The sequence below is a fragment of the Meriones unguiculatus genome, chromosome 16 (assembly GCF_030254825.1).
Source record: "Meriones unguiculatus strain TT.TT164.6M chromosome 16, Bangor_MerUng_6.1, whole genome shotgun sequence".
NCBI lineage: Eukaryota > Metazoa > Chordata > Mammalia > Rodentia > Muridae > Meriones > Meriones unguiculatus.
Genome location: NC_083363.1, coordinates 39,230,350 through 39,249,570, shown reverse-complemented (window position 1 = coordinate 39,249,570; position 19,221 = coordinate 39,230,350). Strand labels below are relative to the sequence as shown.

Below are 19,221 nucleotides of genomic sequence, written 5' to 3'. Positions count from 1 at the left end.
AAGGTGGAGGTGGATGAGGGACCCAGAAGGGCGCCTGGTCAGGAGGGAGGCGACCAAAAGAGGCCAGGCAGGGGCTTTGGCTTCCCTGGGGTCTGATTGGAGGTTGGCCCGATGAGTCGGAGCTGGGGGCGCGCCCATCTCCACTGGCTTGGGCCAGAGCCGCCGGCTCGGCCCCTCCCCGGAGCCGCTTTGTCCCGGGTGACGGCGGCGGAGGTTGCGGAGCACCGGCAGGAGGCACGGCCCGGGTGACCCTGCGACCCAGAGAGCGGGAGGCGGCGCGCAGTGCGCACGGCCCCACGCCCAGGCCCGCGGGCACCGCGCTCGCTCCGGCCGTCAGGTGAGCAGGCAGAGCCGCGCCCGCAGCCTGCCGCCCGGAGGACCCCCGAGAGCCGCTACCGCTGTCACCGCCGCCTCCGCGGCGCATCGCAGACGTCCTGCAGGTCGGTTACGTAACGGCGCAGGCCCCATCACCCCTGTCCCCTGTCCCACCAGGGCTGAACGCCTAGATGTTAGGGGACCCGTGCAGTGGGAATCAAGCACTGCGGGGCTTAGGAGCAAAGCTGGAGCAGCTGGAGAGAGTCTTCTCTCCTGGCAAGTCCCCAAAGCATCCCTGGGGACAGGTCTCCCATGACACCCCTCTAGGAGGCGCTGGTCTCCAAAAGCCCCCTCCCCATCTCTACTGGTCAAGGGTGAACCTACCCAGGTACAGGAGCAGGTGCATGAGGACCTGGAGGGTCCAGTTAACTGCAGTAGCCCCAGGAGTTGGGCTTCGAGATGGAGTTAGGGGAGAGCAACAACCTAAAGAGCAAAGGAGAAAATGAGGAGACCCTGTCTTCCCGAGCTTTACCAAATTTGTTAGGGAGCTGGGAAAGGGGCTTTCGGGCACAGCAGGCTGAGAGTTGTTCTGCCCGGGCTCAGCCGGCTTGGGTCATCTAAAAATAACTGCAAGTTTGAAAAGTGACATGGACAGGAGCGCGGTGTGCTGGGTTCGTTGTGCCTGTCTGGTGCTTCTCTCCAGAAGTCATCAGAGGGGACAGGGTAGTCTCAGCCGCCAGCTCCCTGTAGGCTGCCTCAAGATCTCGCTGGTTTCCAGGGTACCTCTGTTTGACTTTTGGTTAATGATCTATTCTCCCGGGGCCTCGCTGTCTGTCTCCAGGCCCCATCCCAGATAAATTAGAACAGATTGCATGCTTTGACACTTCCCTGTTTCTTACATTGGGATAGAAATGGTCAGTTTACGCCCACTGCCAAAGCTATGTCTTAAAATCTTGCTATAGCAAAAACAACAACAAACACGCTTCTTGTTTCTCTTTAATTTTGTAGTAGTATCATTTCCCACTGATGGAAATTAAAGGATATGAGAACAGTCTTTAGCCAGGATATGTGTATAGAAAGACTTTAGCAGAATTGAGACATTTTTACGACACAACTTAAATTTCACGACCCTTCATGGTCCTTGATTACACTAAGTTCAAAAGAGAGGACGATGGAGTTTGTGTCCACTGGCCAGATCTTGCTGGCCAGTATATGGGTTCCAGGATATCATGGTGATGGACATGGACAGTGGGTAGAAGAGTAAAAAAAAAAAAAAAAAAAAACAAAACAAAAAAAAAAAAAAACAGGCCAGCAAGGGGTGTGGGGAACAGGAGTGAACACTTGGCAGCTTTTCAGTATCCACATTAATATTTTCTTTTAGCCTTATGGAGCTATTACACTATGGTATGACCAGTCATTGGGCTCAATTAACCTGAAATGGGAGCTGTGCCTGACTTTCCAATGCACTGCAAATCAAATCAGCGTTTACCAAGCACCTCTCACCTGAATGTGGTCCAGGAGGATTTGGGGAGGGAGAAACGTAGCCAACCAAAGAGACCAGATTGGAAGATCTTAGAAAAATGCTTAGAGGCGTCGGTCATGCATAACCCACCTAAATCTGGGAGGATGGGCCTCTCTCCAGCGAAGGACGTTTAGCAGAAGTGGGAACTCGAGAGCTTTCTCACCTTCAAGTCCTCATCACACTTGCATAACTGTTTGCAGCTTGTCAGATTCATCGCAGGGGCCGGCATGCTTTTCATCGGGTCCAGCTTTGACAGTGGTAGAGGTTGCGCTTTCCCATTCCCTCGACTTTCTGTGCCAGCTGATCGAATGGCTATCGATTAAGCACCTAGCATGTGCTAGGCAGGTTCGGTGCCGGGAGCTAGAAGAACAAGGCCCTGTACTTCCCAGAAAAGAATCTAGCAGAAAATAAATGATAGTGATTCAGCATAGGGAGCATTTAATGCAGGAAGGAGCAAGGGCAGTGGGAGCCAAGAGATGGGAGGGTGGAAGGAATCTAGAAGAGTCTGCCAGAGAGTACACATTTGGACTGGGTCCCGATGGGCGGTTGGCATTCTCCGTAGAAAGAATAGCATCTACACACAGAGGAAACGTTATGGTCAAGAGCTCCTAGCTCTGAGGTGACAGGAGGAGGAAGAGGCCTTGAATATATTCTACTGAAGGTGAGAAATCACACAACCTTTAATAGGAGAAATGATTTGATCAAATTTGCACAAGTGACTTTGGAGGATTTCAGGGACACGAAGGTACAAAGAGGGAACTTGGGGATCAGGCGATTGGTGCGGTTCAGGCCCCTCTGCTTCCCCCCAAATCATGAAGTGTGCAGGAAACGGGTGTCAGGGGCGATAGAAGCAAGATCTACAGACAGGTTTTTCAGGGCAACTTGGTGGCATTTTTGATACTAGTGACACTGTAGAGAAGGAGAGGCTTTGAAGTGTAGAGGCATGGTCAGGCTTCGGGTGAGGTGAGGCACCAACGAAAACGGCAGGTTTGAGAAGGACTGTGCGACTTTTCTTTTGAATATCCAAACAAGGTTCCTTCATTTTCAAAGGTGGCGTCTTCATTCCTGAAACGGTCTACTACTCTAGCTTAACTTCATTCCCGGCAATACCGAGTATTGCCTCTGGAGAAGAGGGAGGTGAACTCCATGGTAGGATATTGTCCCTGCCTTTAATCCCCAAAGTGAAAATTTTAACTCAGTTATTTGAATGCTGCTAATAGTAATCATTAGAATCTGTGGCATTTGTTCCATGCCTGAGGTTATCACAGTGGATCCTGCCGCTCATCTTAGGTGGCCCTATTGTTAGTCTCATATAATTGACAAGGAAACCAAGGATTAAAAAAAATAGGTTGTCTAGAGTACACAATTGGTAAGGGTTATGCATAGTGTTGGAGCAAAGGTTCTGAGCAGCACTGTCAATCACCAGTGTGGATTAATAACATTAAACTAATCCTTTTCCTATGTTTGGATACTTGTGGCTGATTCTACCGAAGAGAAGTGAGTGGGACCAGTAGTTAGCTTTCTCTTGAGATCTGTGCTTGATATACATATGCACTGAAATATTTGAAATCTCACATCTCCTCTCAAGCTTGGGTTCATTTATTTTATTTTAAAATTTATTGTTTCAATGTGTGTATGTGGGATATGTGTGTGTGTGTGTGTGCGTGTATGTGGTATGTCTGGATGAGTGTCTGTGTGTCTGTGTATATGTGCATGTGTCTGGGGGTGACTTCAAAGGTCAGAAGAGGGATTGGGATGCATTGGAACTAGAGTTATAGGAACGCCTAATATGGGTGCTAGGAAGAGCAGCAAGCAGTCTGCACTGCTGAATTTTCTTTCCAGCCTGGGTTATTTTCAACCTGTGGAGCAATGGCAGAAGAAAAGCCAGGTACTCCATGAGTAATCTGTGTTCTGAAGTCCTACTCTCCTGTTGGAGGTTTGCCTACTAGTGCTAAAGGTTTGGTATGCCATAATTAGAAGGACAGAGGTAATGGGAGTGTCTAATGTTGAGAGAGCCAGTTCAAAGAGAGAAGCATGCCTGGGTACCAAACGAGAGGAATCTCCCACAGCCAGTGATCACGTTCTTTATTTCAGACATGCTACTTCCTGAATGTTTCTTCATCATGGAAAAATCTGGGGCAATCCGTAAAGTAGCCATGGGAATTGAAACATAATAGGGACCAGGCACTGCATACAAGTTGGTCTCATTAAAAATACTCTAGAAGTCAGGTGTAGTATACAACACCTGTAGTCCCAGCACTCAGGGAGGTAGAGGCAGGCGGATCTCTGAGAGTTCGAGGCCAGCCTGGTCTACAAAGCCATTCTAGGACAGCCAAGGCTGCACAGAGAAACCCTGTCTCAAAAATCCAAAACAACAATAATAAAACCTGTAGAAATTGGGCCACACCTTTTGTCTCCAGGACAACAGATGTATAGAAAGGAAAAGTAAAGCATCTCTGAAGACGCTTTACTATTCTGTAGTTGTTTGCTTAAAAATATGTGTATACATGTGTGTGCATGTTCACTTGTGTGCAGGAGCATGTGCGCATGTATGTGGAGGCTGGATGGCAACCTCAGATGTCATTTTCAGGAGCGCCAATCACCTCCTTTGAGACAGGGTCTCTCATTGGAGCTCACTCGCCAGACATGACGAGTGAGCCAATGAAGTCACAGCCATCCTCCTGTCTCTGCCTCTTCAGTGCTGGGATCACAAGTGCGTGCCACCACACTGGCACTTACCTTCCCAGTTGATGCAGCTCCCTAGTGCCCCGACTACCAAGTTTGTTAAGATCCACCCGTGTGGAGCAGCACCTGTCATAGGGAGATCCAGACTATACAAACACACAGCACATTAAATGCCTTCCAACGCATGATTCAAAGAAGACACATGATTTTGCCTCTTCTGTGGAACCTGTGCCTGCCTTTCATTTCTCCTAATTTATTGTGTCTCTGCTTATAAAAGGCTTACTGTCCTTGTGGTTTTGTTTGTTTGTTTTGTTTTCCTTGTGCTATGGATTTCCAGGTGTTGTGTATTATAGGATAACCTAATTAAGCTAGTTAATGAGTCGAGAAGCCTTTTAAAGTTAGCTGAAGCCATTGTGAAGGGTAAGAATGAAATTCTGGTACTTCCTAGAAGCTAAAGAAGTGCTTCCAGAAAGAGCTCTCATTTCCCGCACTCCATAGTGCTCACAGGAACATCCCCTGTAATGGGGGAGGAAAGGACTGTAATTTCATGTCTGAGCTCTCGCTGCTCAGCTCCCTGTGAAACAATAGATAAAAGGCAGGATTTCTAAGCTGTGGGAAACACACATTTAAAAAAAAAGCATTTGACTGTGCATTGTTGGGTCAAAGAATAAATTGCATGACTTGTAAACGAGACCCTGGCTTTTGTTACTATTGCCTTGCTTCTTTAAGGGAGTAATTGCTTTGTTCTGACAGGCTTATTCGGCCATATTTGCAAAAATGCTGAGGCCACAGGCCATGCCGTAGTACCCTTCATACAGTGTTGGCAGTGGGGTCCAGAAGGCTTGAACTTGCCAGGATTCCAGGATTGCAGTCCTTGTGCAGTTATTTCCCGGCTATGTGACCTTGAACTTCCCACTGACCAGGCAGTTGTTGGAGCTCGCATTTGTAAATTGGTGCCTCAGTTCCAACATTTTGTTCAGCAAGCTCTGTGCACCCTCCTCTCCAGACCTTAGAAAACCTGGGGAATGTGTAGAAGCATCACTACGTACAGAGAAGCACACTCTGGGAACTCAGGGGGATAAGCCACCGAGAGCCAGCTCTCCTCATTGCAATTTCGGGCAACAATCTCCCCACTTTGCAGAGATTCGAGGGAGGCTGGGTTCCACCCAGTCTGTGTGCCGAAGAATAGGACCCTCTGAACAGATGTTAAGGATAACTTCATGTAAGGACCTGAAAGAGTGGGGTCTGGTAGAGTACCATATTGGTAAGGTGAGGTAGGTGCTGTGTGTGTGTGTGTGTGTGTGTGTGTGTATGGGGAAAAACATTTATGTCCAGACTGGAGAGATGGCTCAGTGGTTAAGAACATTCACCGGAGGACCTAGGTTCAGTTCCCAGCACCAATATGGCAGCTCAAACAATCTGCATCCCCAGTTCCAAAGTCCAACACCCTCTTTTGGACTTTGAGGCACTGCTTGTATTTGCAGGTAAAACACCGACACATGTGCTTAAAATAGAACTGTAAGAGACTAAAAACAACACAATCATGTCATGCATTAAGATAACTGTATCTACTTGATCAGCTCCTTGGTACAAAGAACTGGTTTTCTTCAAGATTAGTTCATTTATTGTCAATAACATGAGTGGGACAACGAAGAGCAAAGGCTGGTCAACCATGGCACCAGGTCTGGCTTGTGGCAGGGAAGGAGAACATGGTCTGATAAGAAGAGGTGAATAGGAGAGGGTGAAAATCAGAGCCAAGGCAAGTGCAGAGAGCAAGAAGAGATCCCCATCACCAGCGTTCACATCAGGGATGAGTGACAGGACCTGAGTCAGCCCAGGGCGGCTGAAAACACCTCCCATTGTCTGCTGAAGGTCTGTCTCCTCAACAGAGGAGACATTTTGTCCAGGATTTTTTTTTCTTATGTATTTGTTCTTTGACATATATGCTCTGACATATATCCTCACTAACCCAAGAGCTTACTATTTCAACTATACTGTTCAGAGGATACCCCTATTTCTACCGATTTCACCTAGACTTTGGGCTACAGAAATGCACTGTCACACCTGGCTTTCACTCGCGAGCTAGGGATCCAAACTCTGGTCCTTATGCTTGAGCAGCAAGCACCGTCAAGCCATGTGGTCACCTCTTTAGCTGCCGAGCACTAGTTTTGGTAAGTGTGTAGCCATCTCAACTATGAGCTTATGTAATGTATTTATTCTTCTCCCTTTGATTGAACATCCAACTTGTTACTACATACCCAAGAAGTCATTAAAGAAAGCTTTGATAATTTTTTTTAAACTTATTTTATTATTTTTAGTTATGTGTTTGTCTCTGCTACACTAGTGCGCATGCCTGTGAAGGCCAGAAGGGGGCATCAGATGCCCTAAAGCTGGTGTTACAGGCTGTTGTGAGCATCCTGGGGAAGATGTTGGTCACCTTGCCAAACACCAAACTCTAGTTTGCTGCAAGAGCAGTAACACTTTAAACCGTAGTCTCTCTTATGAACATCTTTGAGCATGTTTATGTGTGTGTGTGTGTGTTGGATGATTTTTCTAAGCCCATTCTTAAGGTTTTCCCTAAATAATTGACACTACTTTTATTTTAGTTATTTATGTGTACATGTTTGATAGCATGCATATATATGTGCAGGTCCACACATACACACACACACACTTTTGTGCATGTCTGTGTGGAAGCCGATATCAAACTTCCTCAGTTTCTATCCACCTTAGTTTTGAGACAGGGTCTCTCAGTGGACCCAGAGCTCATCGCTTACCAATTCTGCTAGACTGGCCAGTCAGCAAGCTCCAGGGTTCTGCCTGTACCCTTCTGCCCAGCACCACCGAGGTAATGTATAGGAGCCACCAAGCTTTTTTTTTTTTCTTATGTGAGTGCTGGAGATTCAAACTCAAGGCCTTATGCCATACTTGCTGTTTTTCTAGGAACATGAAGTAACAAACAGCTTTGCAAAGCAGTGCATGAGAAAGCAGCTCTCACTTCTGTCCATTTTGTAAGCTCTCTTCATGTGAAGATAAGAGCCAGCTGACATCAGTGCTTTGCAGAGACAGCCCCACCCTGGAAATACTTGAGCCCGACAGTAAAGGAAAGTTAGTTTTTCTCTGGGGTGCTTAAGGATGATGGACATGGACCTGACAGAGCTCACGTGCTTGTGTGAGTGTTATTAAGTCCAGGGTAGCGGACAGCGTCCCTTCTGATGGCTGTCATTAACAGCTTGTCGTATGGATGCCTTGACATGTGTGAGATTGATACAGTGGGCTTCTGAATCACCTTGAACTGAGCAGAAGACAACACCCCTGCTTCACAGAGAGCTACCACTGGATTCTCCGTTCAGCCAAAACAGTTTTTGAATCCTGCAACATGAACAAGGATGGAAGCTCATTTACCGTAGTCCTACTGTTTCCTTTGGTTCGGACTAACTTCCTTCCTTCCTTGTAGATAGCCTCAGACACACATATCTGTCTTTGTTCACCCTCTACTAAACGGACACATGTTCTTAGTATACCATTCCAAAATACATTTTATTATACTTAGCTATTTATTTTGAATGTTGAGGGCAGGCAAGAGTGCCTCGGAACACAAACGAATGTCAGAGGTCAACGTGGGATAGTAGGATTGTCCTCGTACCATATGTGTTCTGAGAACGGTGGCCAGGCTTGGAGGCCAGCACTTTTACACAGTGAGCCATCTTACTGGCCTGCATAGTATACAATTTTGAATAAATAAGCAGGATAAACAGGTTGGACCTTCTAAGAACAAGACTCAGATGTTCACTGTTCAAAAATTTCAGTTTGATAGCCACTCAGGCTAGTGTTTCCCAAAAACTCACTCACTCATTTACCATCTGAACTATTTTTTGATTAAATTGAGCAAGTACTGAGGTAAACAGTCACTTTAAGTTATTTCCTCCCATAAAATATCTTGAAAGACATACTTAAAATTAATATAATTATTTTATTTCACCTGTGTGACTACTAAAGCTAAGAGCCCGGTGTGTATATATATATACATGTATATTGCCAGGAAAAATCAGTGTCTAATTGTAACTTTTAAAAAATGATTTTCTTTTAGGTAAGCACACAAATTACTGGCATACTCACACATATGCGCCATCATACTTTGTGTTCAATTGTTCCTCTTTCCTGCCAGCCTCAATTCATACTTATCCTTGGAGTTTTGATAATTTCTCAAGAATGGAGTCACTTATTTGACCCCAGGTTGTATTATATCATTTTCAGGACAGGGAGTGGGCAAATTCAGATCAACAGGTGGGTAGCTCATTGCCCCGGGGACAAAATCTCTCAGTCCCAAAAAGTGAAACCAAAGCGGTACTGCGTGAGTATGTTAAGTTGGTCCTCCTATGGGCATCAGTGATGCTCAGTTCCTCTTGTATGACGTACAAGCAATGTCTGCAAAGAGTACAAAATTAGAATGTGATCTGGGAAGCCTTCAGCAGCTAGAATGCCCCAGGCTTGTTCATTCGAGGCCCTTTCTTTACAGATTCATTTGTCTCTTGGTGACTTCTGCTCCACACAGTTGTTGTTTCACAGAAAACTTCAACATCTGACAAGGTGACATTCTGGGGAGTGTTGAGTGGAAATGCTTGCTTGGTCAGATTTCTCAGAGACTTCCCTTCTGACCTCTGTGTGTCCCAACACAGGAAGAGACTGTGGGAATTCTTGGCTGGCACCCTGGATGTTGGTTTCCTTGCAGCATTGGGAGATTATTATGGGTGAGGAGATGCAATCGCTTTTGCAATTCTGTTTGCAGCCACACAGGGAGACCCAAGGTCTTCTGGAATATTAGCAAGGTGTTCCCAGATCTGCTGTGTAAAGATGGGCTTGGAAAGACCAGCCACAGGAGGAAGCAAGATGGAGTGGTAACCTGACCAGCAAATATTGGTTCTGTTAGCTCCGTATGACCTTGACTCGAACCCTTACCCATTAACCTCCTGTTTTGTAGAGGAAAAAAAAAAAAAAAAAAAAAAACCTGCTTAGAAGATTATAGGCCAATTTGTGACATTAAATTTAGAATGGCTTTGGATGAGGCTCTGTTTTGTACTAGTGACTTAATAATTTGTATGGGACATGGGTCAGTTCACAGTGGTCCTGAAGGGAGCCCGTGTGTGTGTGTGTGTGTGTGTGTGTGTCTTCCTTCACATTTCTCTTTATTAACAATAACCAGCCCCCCAGTGGTTAGAGAAGGGTGTGTGTGAATGACTGATAGAATGACCATAAGGAGCTTTGAACTTGGACCTTCCCCAGCGAGTGGGCTAGTCATGTGATCCCTCCCCCCCAGTTTTACTCTTTAAAATGTTGTTCCAAATATCACATTCCAAGTGTGACACTTTTTATTTCCAAGGTTTGTGGTAATATCATCTCATCTTAAGTCATAAAGATGAAACTCACCAGATGTTTAAGAATTCTTATCACCATTCACTGAACCCCTCATTTTAGCTCAATCATTTCAACGTTTTAACTACAGCCCCTGGCATCATCTTACAATTCAAGATGCAGCATGAGGTTATGTTATATTAAGAAAAGTAGAGATAATTTATACATTTTCATGAAGAAGAGTGGGTATTTCTTAGGACAGTATAATTTCAAGGGTATGTGTTAGAGAAAAGAAAAATCTAAAGGTAATACAGGTTAGAGACCTTAACTTATGCTCCACATATCTGGAAGGTTAGGTTGCATTTCTGAGCTGATCACGTGGGCACTTCTTCACTTAAAATCCATTTGATAAAAGATCATCTTTGAGGTCTTTTTAGCCTGATAATTTTTTAATTGCATTGTTTTTTTAAAAAACAAAACAAAACAAGATTAGGTTAGTCCATTTAGTAATTTCCCAAAGTACCTATCCAGTTATGTTTCGTGTGCATGTGTGTGTTCATGGGCACATGTGCAGTGCATATGGAGGACAGGGCTTGTTGTGGAGAGCACAACACACTCAGCTGAGCTGCTCTTCAGTTTGTGCTTTGAGACAGAGCTTCTCACTGAACCCACAGCTCAGCGATTCTCTAGACTGGCCAGCCAATAGGCCCTAGGGATCCTCTTTCCACCTCCCAGCTCTGAGGTTAGACCATCCTGCCTGGCTTTTATGTAGATGTTAAGGTTTCTGAACTCAGGTCCTCAAGCTTTCCTGGTGAGCACTTTCACAAAGGAGTTATCCCTCTGACTTTCTTTCCTATTTGGGTGCAGCCTTTGATCAGAGCTGGGGGTGGGACTGGGTACCAGTGTTTTGCACAATGCAAGCAGGCAGTTATTTTTTTCCTCTTCACCCTCAGACTGGTAGTATTTTTAAACACAGTATGCTAATACTATCATGAAGTTATTCTTCCTACATCATAAGGTTCCTGTCAGTCATGTCTTTTGTCAATCATAGCAATGTAAATGCTGCCAAATATGTACATTCCTTTCCCTGATTGCAAATTGGCTTTTTATGGCTACTTATTAGAGAACCCCAGGAGACCAATAGAAATTATTGAGACGTAGCTGCTGGAAACCAGATATTATTTCTTCAACTTCCTATTGTAACAAATAACAAACCACCAAAGTATTTATGAATGAATCAAATGTTCTTGTGATAAATAACAAAGAGACAACTGTATATAATTTTCTGCTATGGAGTGTTTTGGAAGTGTTTGGACCTAATGATAGTCAGAATAAGATCATTTCACTAATGAGCACCTCTCTGAGCACAGTGAGACTGTGGAAGATTTCAGTCGGACCGTCTCCCATCTCTATCCTTAGAACTGTACTAGTTCATCAATTATAACTGTTCTAGAGTTCCTCAGTCCCCAAGTCCCGGAAGAATCCGTCACTCTTTCCTGAGCCTGTACCCACCATGGGACGTACATGCTCTAACACACGTACACCTGATCTATTCATAGGTGTGTTCATTTGTTTACTCCTGCTGTGTGCCAAGTTTTGTGTTAGTCCCTGGGATGTGAAAGCCAATAGGACTGAATCATTGTCTACAGTGAAATTAGAGAGGAGGAGATGCCCAGCTTCTTGTGTGTTTGCCTCTACCTACTGGTAGACATTAGTATCTAAAGCTGAGGAACATACTTTATTTTTTTCTTATGTTAAAAAGCCTTTATGTGGTAGCCACAGCTAGAGCGTGGATCCTCTGAACAGAGACTCTGCTGTGGGTTTTCACAAGATAATCAGTGAATTCCTGATAAGGAGACTTGGTGAACACAGCCTCTTTCCAGAGGTCAGGTATCAGGTAGCTGTAGGTCTTAGAGATGGCATCAAAGGTGGCCTTGGCAAAGTTGCCTGGGTTGGCAGTGCAGCCCCTGGCTGATGTGTAGCAGTCATCATTACTGGCCATCATCAGTAGCTTCCTGGGCATAGGGGCAGAGACGATGCCAGTGCCTCTGAGAGCAGGGATGAGACGCACTAAAACAGAGCCACAGCGGCCTGTCACCTTGAACAGAACAGTGTGGGGCTTGCCAATCTTGTTCCCCCAGAAGCCTCTCCTCAGAGGGGTGATGAAAAGCTTGACCAAGATGATGGCCCTTGGATGGCAGTGGCTACCTCCTTGGAGCACTTAACACCAAGACCAACATGACCATTGAGGTCCCCAAGCCTTGAACTCGGTCCACTGGCCAGCCCATGCCTGCTGCACTGGCATGATCTTTAGAACCTCATCCTTTAGAGATGCACCCAAGAAACCCCTCAAATTCTTCACAGAAGCATGGAAACCATTGCCACCTTCTCATCCTTGGGTCCCGGGATCCTCCAGGGCCTCCCACTGCACCACTGTCATTCACCATTTGGTGTTTTCCCTAAGAAGAAGTCATTACATCCATTTTAAATGACTCAGGAGCACGGTGCTGAGGCTGTCAACACCTCCAGATGTCTTTAAAGCCTTTGTTCTCTCCACACAACTATTAAGTTTAAAAATAAGTTGAGGCTGAGGAGATGGATGAGCCGTTAAGATCACTTGGTGTTTTAGCAGAGGACCCTAATTTAGTTTCCAGAACTTACACTGAGTGGCGCAAAACTGCCTTTAACCGCTCCAAAGGATTCAACATTCCAATAGTTTTGGCCTCTGAGAGCACCTGAACACACACACACACACACACACACACACACACACACACACACTATAAAATAACTTTATAAGTTACGTTTGCCTGCTTTTGCTTTGTTTGTGTCAGAAATTCTGTTCTTTCTAGAATGTACCCTGTTTGATGGTCCAAAACAAAACTCCAGAAATGATGAATAGCACTGTCAGAATTTCAAGGCAGATGGACTAAGGGACCCTTATGTCTCAAATAAGGATTGCTTTGAAATGCCCCTGTTCTAGCAGGCTCTGGAGAAGCCACTGTGTACCAAGCCCTAGAGTCAAGACTTCTCATGTGCCTTGCACGCAAGACTCCAGGAGATAGCTTCTGGTTCTGTTCTAAGGTTGTTTAGGTGAGGACACAGAACTTCAGGGAGCTTGAACAACTCACTTTGGTTTTTTAGAAGAATGATCCAGAATTCACCGGCAGTGTCTTTATCTCCACAGCCCATTGGGATATGCAGCTATTCATGGAGGAGTGGAAGGAAATTGTACAATCAATTTCAATGCCATATTCTGTTATTTTATGACAATGTAAACTAGGACCAGCATGCTTTAGGTCACCTAAATACAGCAAATACAGTCACATGGTTCTGATGTTTGATTGACGCCATTGCTATTTTAGCAGTTGAAGACTGACAGGCCTGAACACTAGAGTTACAAATTAAAGACCCGGTGGGTTAAAAGAGAAGGTGGGTTAAAAGCAATGCTGAGGGAACTGGAGGAAAGATTCAGTGAGTAGAAGTGCTTGCTGTGTAAGCCTGAGGGCCTGAGTGCAGATCCAACATCCAGGTATAAACCGGACATGGCTGTGCAGGCGTGAGTAATCACAGCATTGCGTAGGGGTAGGTAGGCAGGGGTGGAGGGGTGGAGTGGATGAATACAGTGTTTCGGGGGAGGGGTGGATGTAGTATTGTGTGGGGTGGATACAGTGTCGGTGGTGAATACAATGTTGCACAGGGTGGTAGGATACAGCATTGAAGGGGCACACTTAGAATGTACCAAGGTGTAGAAACGAGAAGCTTGGTCAGTCCCATCGGATCAACTGTCTTTTCTGCACTTGCCTGGTGAAGTTCTGGCTAGAAGAAGGACCCATCCATCTTACCATCCTTAGAAAGTGAGACGTCCTTGAAGAGGGTCAGGGATTAAAAATAACTCAGAGACAGAAGAGACCAGGTCCCACTGTGAAAAGGCTACTGTGAGCATCTGGAAGTGTTTGCTAAGCTTGTAGGTCAGGCTCTTCCTCAGGATGTGCTGCGAAGCTGCCCAATACCTCTACCATTAGATACGACAAAAGGAAGAGCTCCCATAGCTCTGGCCAAAGCTAGGTCTAGATTTAAAAATGCACATGAATGGACTAGAGAGATGGCTAGGCATCTAAGAGTAAGCTGCTCTTACAGAAAACCCAAGTTCAGTACCCAGTGCCCACAACGGTAGGCTCACGACTGCCTGGAACTCCAGCTTCAGGGGTCCAAAGCCCCCTTCCGACCTCCATGGGCGCTGAGCCCACATGGTATACACTCACACAGACAAACATAACTAAAATCAACACATCTTCAATACGAGAATTAAATAGCGACATCCACCAGTGGTCACCATAGCTACGTGTTCAAAAGATTGGAACATACGGAGGGTAAAAGAGCTGACAGACCCCTTTAATGACATAAAGAGGAAGCAGTGGGCAGCAGATGGAGGGCCTGCTTCTCCTGGGGAATCCTGGCCAGCTGAAACTCTCCAACTCCATACTCCTTGCGGTACCTTCTCTGCCCTGTGGATTTTGCAGGGAACTTATTAGATGAAATGACAATGAAACACCTAGTGGGGATTTGCAGTACCGTGTTCCCACAGATTTTATTAAAGTAAGGGAACGTCGCTGAATGTAAAGAAAAGGAGGGTAGTGAGTTATGTGCAGAAAAGGGTCTCCTCTTTATGTGTGTGCTTATGTGGGTGACTATGTGTTTATCTGTGCATGTATGTAGGTGTGATGTGAGCATATGTGTGGCTATGCACACCTTTGCACACGAAGCCAACGGAGGACAGTAACTGTCCCACTCCAGCACTTTCTAGCCCATTTTCTTGAGATATAATCTTTCAGTGACCCTGAAGCAAGGCTGGCAGGCAGCTGATAATGTATGGCATATCCATTCAGCAAGTGTCATTTGTGGCCATAATATTTATGTGGCTCTGGCATGTGTAAGATGTGATTCATCCCCTTGCCCAGTCGCATGACAGTAGGTGTTCCATACAGGACATTGCATCCCCTCCATATTTGACAAATGGAGAACTGAGGCACAAAGAAGTTAGCTAATTCTCCTAGGGCCCCTCAGCTGTTATGCTGTGCAGCTGGATTTAAAAATAAAAGAAAAAGAAAAAGAAAAGAAAAGAAAAGAAAAATTCTTAGCACCTGAGACTTTTAACACTCCCTGGTGCTATTTTGAATGCATGTTACACGAAAACGCACCGGTGGGAATTTATAAAAAGTATAATTTAAGCCTTAAAGAAGTCAAAACTTTTCTGCCTAATATTACCAATTAATCTCATTGGCTATTTTAAGGATACAGGCCACGGCCACATGGAGAGAAACACAGAGTGGCTCGGAGTGTTGGGAGTTTCTGTCCTTGTAGATATGGGTTTTGACCCCTTTTTGGCTTGTGAATATGTTCAGCGATGTGGTGGGGCTCAAAGCCCTCTTCTTCCTCCCTCTCCCTCTCAGGGCTTTATCATTCTCCCCGCAAGGTTATCATTCTTATGTAAGTTGCTATGTCATCAGCAATTGCAAACCAGCTTGACCCTCAGCCTTTTTGCTTCCCTAGAGGTGAAGAGCTGGGGCTGAAGATCCACTCCCCCACCCGTCACAGGTTGGCTGCCCTGGCAACCAGCTTTCATTCTGCCTTTATTAGCAGCTTTCTAGCAGATTTCTATAAATCTTTCTCACTACTAAAACCTGTGAGGGTTATGAATGCTAGCTTATGAATGCTAGAATATACTTCCATCTTTTCGGCCTGCCCAGTCTGTTTTAAGAACCTGGGCTAGAAGAACAAGTCTTTAAGGAGAGATGCTACAATTCTGATGTTTGAATTGGGAAAAAAAAAATCCCTAGAGTTTCAGGCTCTGAGAGCTAAGATGGTTGAAAAAGACTAAAGAATATGTTTCTTATTGTACCATGATACCCAGATGCTTCAGCTATACGGTTCTATCCGTGAGAGCTGGCACCATGGTTGTGGTTCACCACCATGTCTAACATGGCTGAACTTCTTTCCAGTAAACAAGCATTCATTTGTGAAGTGGGGTGTGGTTTTCTAGATAGAGTCAATGCCTGTCAGTAGCACTGCTTATGTTTTTACTCCTTAGCGGAAGACAGGCCAGGAGCAATAGCCCAGAATTTGTCTAGACTGTCCAGGTCCTCATCTCTTCAGCTCTAGGGATAGTGACAGCTGGGGTTTTGCACTATCTGTAATGGCTCCCCTCTACATAGTCCACATATTGGTGAAGAATCCGTCTAGGAATTCTTTTCAAAATATGCAGTTGTAATATGTCATCTGTTTCATTGACCAACGCCTTCTCTTCTTTAGGGGCAAGTACTTCCGCATTGCCTGTTTTTGTCTGCTAGTTCTGCGGCTCATTCATTAGAGATAGGTTAGTCTTTGTAAAAACAGGTTCAGCTGGCTTCAAGAACATCAACTGGTGGGGTGAGGGTAATATAAATTATACTGGCACTTGGAACTTTGAGGCAGGAAGAGAAAAAAAGTTAAAGCTTAGCTGGGGAAACATGTAAATACCTTGTATCAAAACACTCAAAACAATAATGAGTAAGATAAATATGTTTTCATCCTCTCATGCCTCATTAAAGACGAATTTTCTCTAATGCAATGCTTCTCAACCTTCCTAATACTGAGACTCTTTAATATAGTTCCTCATGTTGTGGTGACCCCATCCATACACATACATATCACAACAGTGAAAACAAGGTCTTGAGCCATAAATTTAAGAGAGAGCAAGGGAGAATTGTGGGTGGAAAAGGAAAGGAGACAATGATATTATTATCTTTATTTAAAAAAATATGAAAAAGGAGGACATGAATTTGTAAGGAAGAGATGAGGGGGGCCCAGGAGAAAAAGAACGGGAAGAAGAAGAGGATGGATATGATAAAAATATACTGTATTCAAGAGTGATATTTACAAAGAATAAATAAAAACATCATTTAATTTTTTTTCTCCTTAAAAATGGGTTTTCCATCGAAGTCTATTGTAGTGATCTTATTGTAAACACAATTTCTTAATGATGTTATTCATGTAGGCTTATGAAATTGGGGAACAAATCCTGCTCTGCTTGTTCTATCAAGTACTGAGTAGATTTTTATTACGTCCATTTAGAAAGCCAAACAGACCTGTCACTCTCCCATACCATTGCAAGCGAGAAGGTAGATTCCATCATGGTTCTCGCAACTAGTGCCCAGGGAAATAGTAGAGACAATACTTGGTTTATACGTTTCATAAAAATCCCTAAGATGTTGTGCAATTAAATTATGGTCCCTTATGAGCTGGAGGGAGATCAGTGGGTTCAGGAGGCATCTGGAAGGGAGACAGAGATGATAAACGCCTTTGAAAACCGTGAGTCAAAAACTTTATGTTCCTGACTCTTTCAGGACTGATCCCAGCTGATATCAAGAATAGCGTGAGGTTCACACCACTCAGCAGGTGTGAAAATTCTGCCGCTGAATTAAACAGGTTCCGTTATATTTCAGAAGAAGCTCTAATAGGTTTCTATGGAGTGCCGCTTAGAACATTGTGTATCGCCTTTGTATCTCAGGATCCCAGCACAGCTTGTGGGTACTAATATTATACTTCAATCTCTCCATAAGATAGGGAAAATGAACAAAAGTCTTGTCTCACCCCCAGGAATAGCTAGACATTAAAGTATCAAAAGGACAATTAAAATGACCCCACTTAGGAGGCTGGTCCAAAAGTGATTGCTGAGAGTGAGGTTAAACTGTGAAATCATGACTGTGTGTGTAAGAATGTTCATCCAGTGAACTGACTTCCCACGTATCATTACACAATTTAAATATTTCATTTAAATTTGATTCTAGAGCTGACAAGATTTTTTTTAAGCACTACAAAATTTTGTATAGGTTTCCATTCTTTAAACAAATGAATTAATGTAACTGTAACAACCTAAAAGTAGCTACCAGAATTTCTTTCCCACTGACACACGAAAGCAACACTACATCTCTCATTTTTCATTAACCTTTGAGCAGAAGTTGCCATCTTTTGGTTCCTGTAAACTAACAAATCTCCTGTAACCCAATTATTTGTTTTCAAGTCAAAATTGAACTTGGAGGCAGAGTGAAGTATTCATTAACTGCTTCCATCTCTTCTCTTCCGTATTTACCCTTGCCAGTGGTCTGCCATAAAGAATTGAGGCATGAAGAATTTCTCTCATCTATTGCAAGAGGCTTTATATTACTGTTCTCTCACATTTTTATCTAATAAAGAATTAGTTCAGACTTGAATTGTTGTTGACTGTGTTTCAGTAGATCATCCCCCTCCCACGCTCATGCAAACAGCCCTAATGAACTTCAGTGGATCATACATAAAGATAAAACGCCAGTGAATGAATGTGGTTGGGGTTTGGGAAGACAGATTAATGGGATGAAAATTATCAAAATACATGACATGCATGCATGGAAAGGTAAAACAATTTTTAAAAGGTATCGGACGGGTCTGATGCTCTTTGGGTGGATGACAACTAAATGAACATCGGTACAAAGTCCCAATTTATTTCTAATATCAGAGATCAGACCTCTACTCTTGCCTGATGCGTCTAAAACAAAAAGGGGGAACTGTAGAGAGCTGCGGAATGCTATGCCTTAAAGATGGAGCTGGTTTCCGCCTTCCACCTTCCCGATGGTGAGTGCTCTCTGTCACGAACAATTCCACATTTGGCTAAGGCTGAGGATCTGGCTTGCTTCCATGTAATGTGGACCTATCTGCATTGCCCACGTGGCACGCCTGGGTTGGCTACCCAGAGGCTATTTAAGCTGTGGGCTGGCTTTCCCCAGGGTCAGATGATTGTTCAAGGTTCCTGAATAAACTGCATTGAAAAAAAAAAAAAAAAAAAAAAAAAAAAAACAACTTACCAAAAGGCTTGGGGTGATTTTGTGTTCCTTGTTCATTTCTCTCTGTCTCTTTTTCGGTCATTATTTTTGTATTAAAATTATTGCTTTTCTAGTTCGAATATGAACAGGTTGTTTTATAAGCATTTAAACTAAAGGTTTTGTTTGTTTACTTGTTCCATTTTGCTGTTGAGACAGAGTCTTTTATAGCTGGGAACTGGCCTTGGCCTCTCTACATAGTGTGAGAAGAGTTTGAATTCTGGATCCTCTGGCCTCCACCTGCCATGTGCTGGAGCGTTCCACCACTTTTAGCTGAATGACTTCCTGATATTTTGTTTTGTTTTGTTTTGAGAGATGAGCTGCCTGCTCTGCTAGGAGGGCAACCTTTTTGTTTTATTTTTATTTTATTGGTCTTGGTTTAGAGACAGGGTGTTACACTATAGCTCAGGCTGGCCTGGAACTCACTGTGTAGCCAAAGTTCGTCTCTCGGCG

General features: G+C 44.3%; 1 protein-coding gene across 1 annotated transcript in view; it reads left to right on the top strand.

The window, feature by feature from the left end:
* Window positions 1-308: 308 nt before the first annotated feature.
* Window positions 309-19,221, top strand: part of Rcan2 (regulator of calcineurin 2) — a 212,208-nt gene continuing 193,295 nt past the window's right edge. Inside the window, exon 1 of the mRNA XM_021643193.2 lies at window positions 309-440. The gene's annotated coding sequence lies outside the window, so the exon portion shown is untranslated. The remainder of the gene's footprint in view (window positions 441-19,221) is intronic.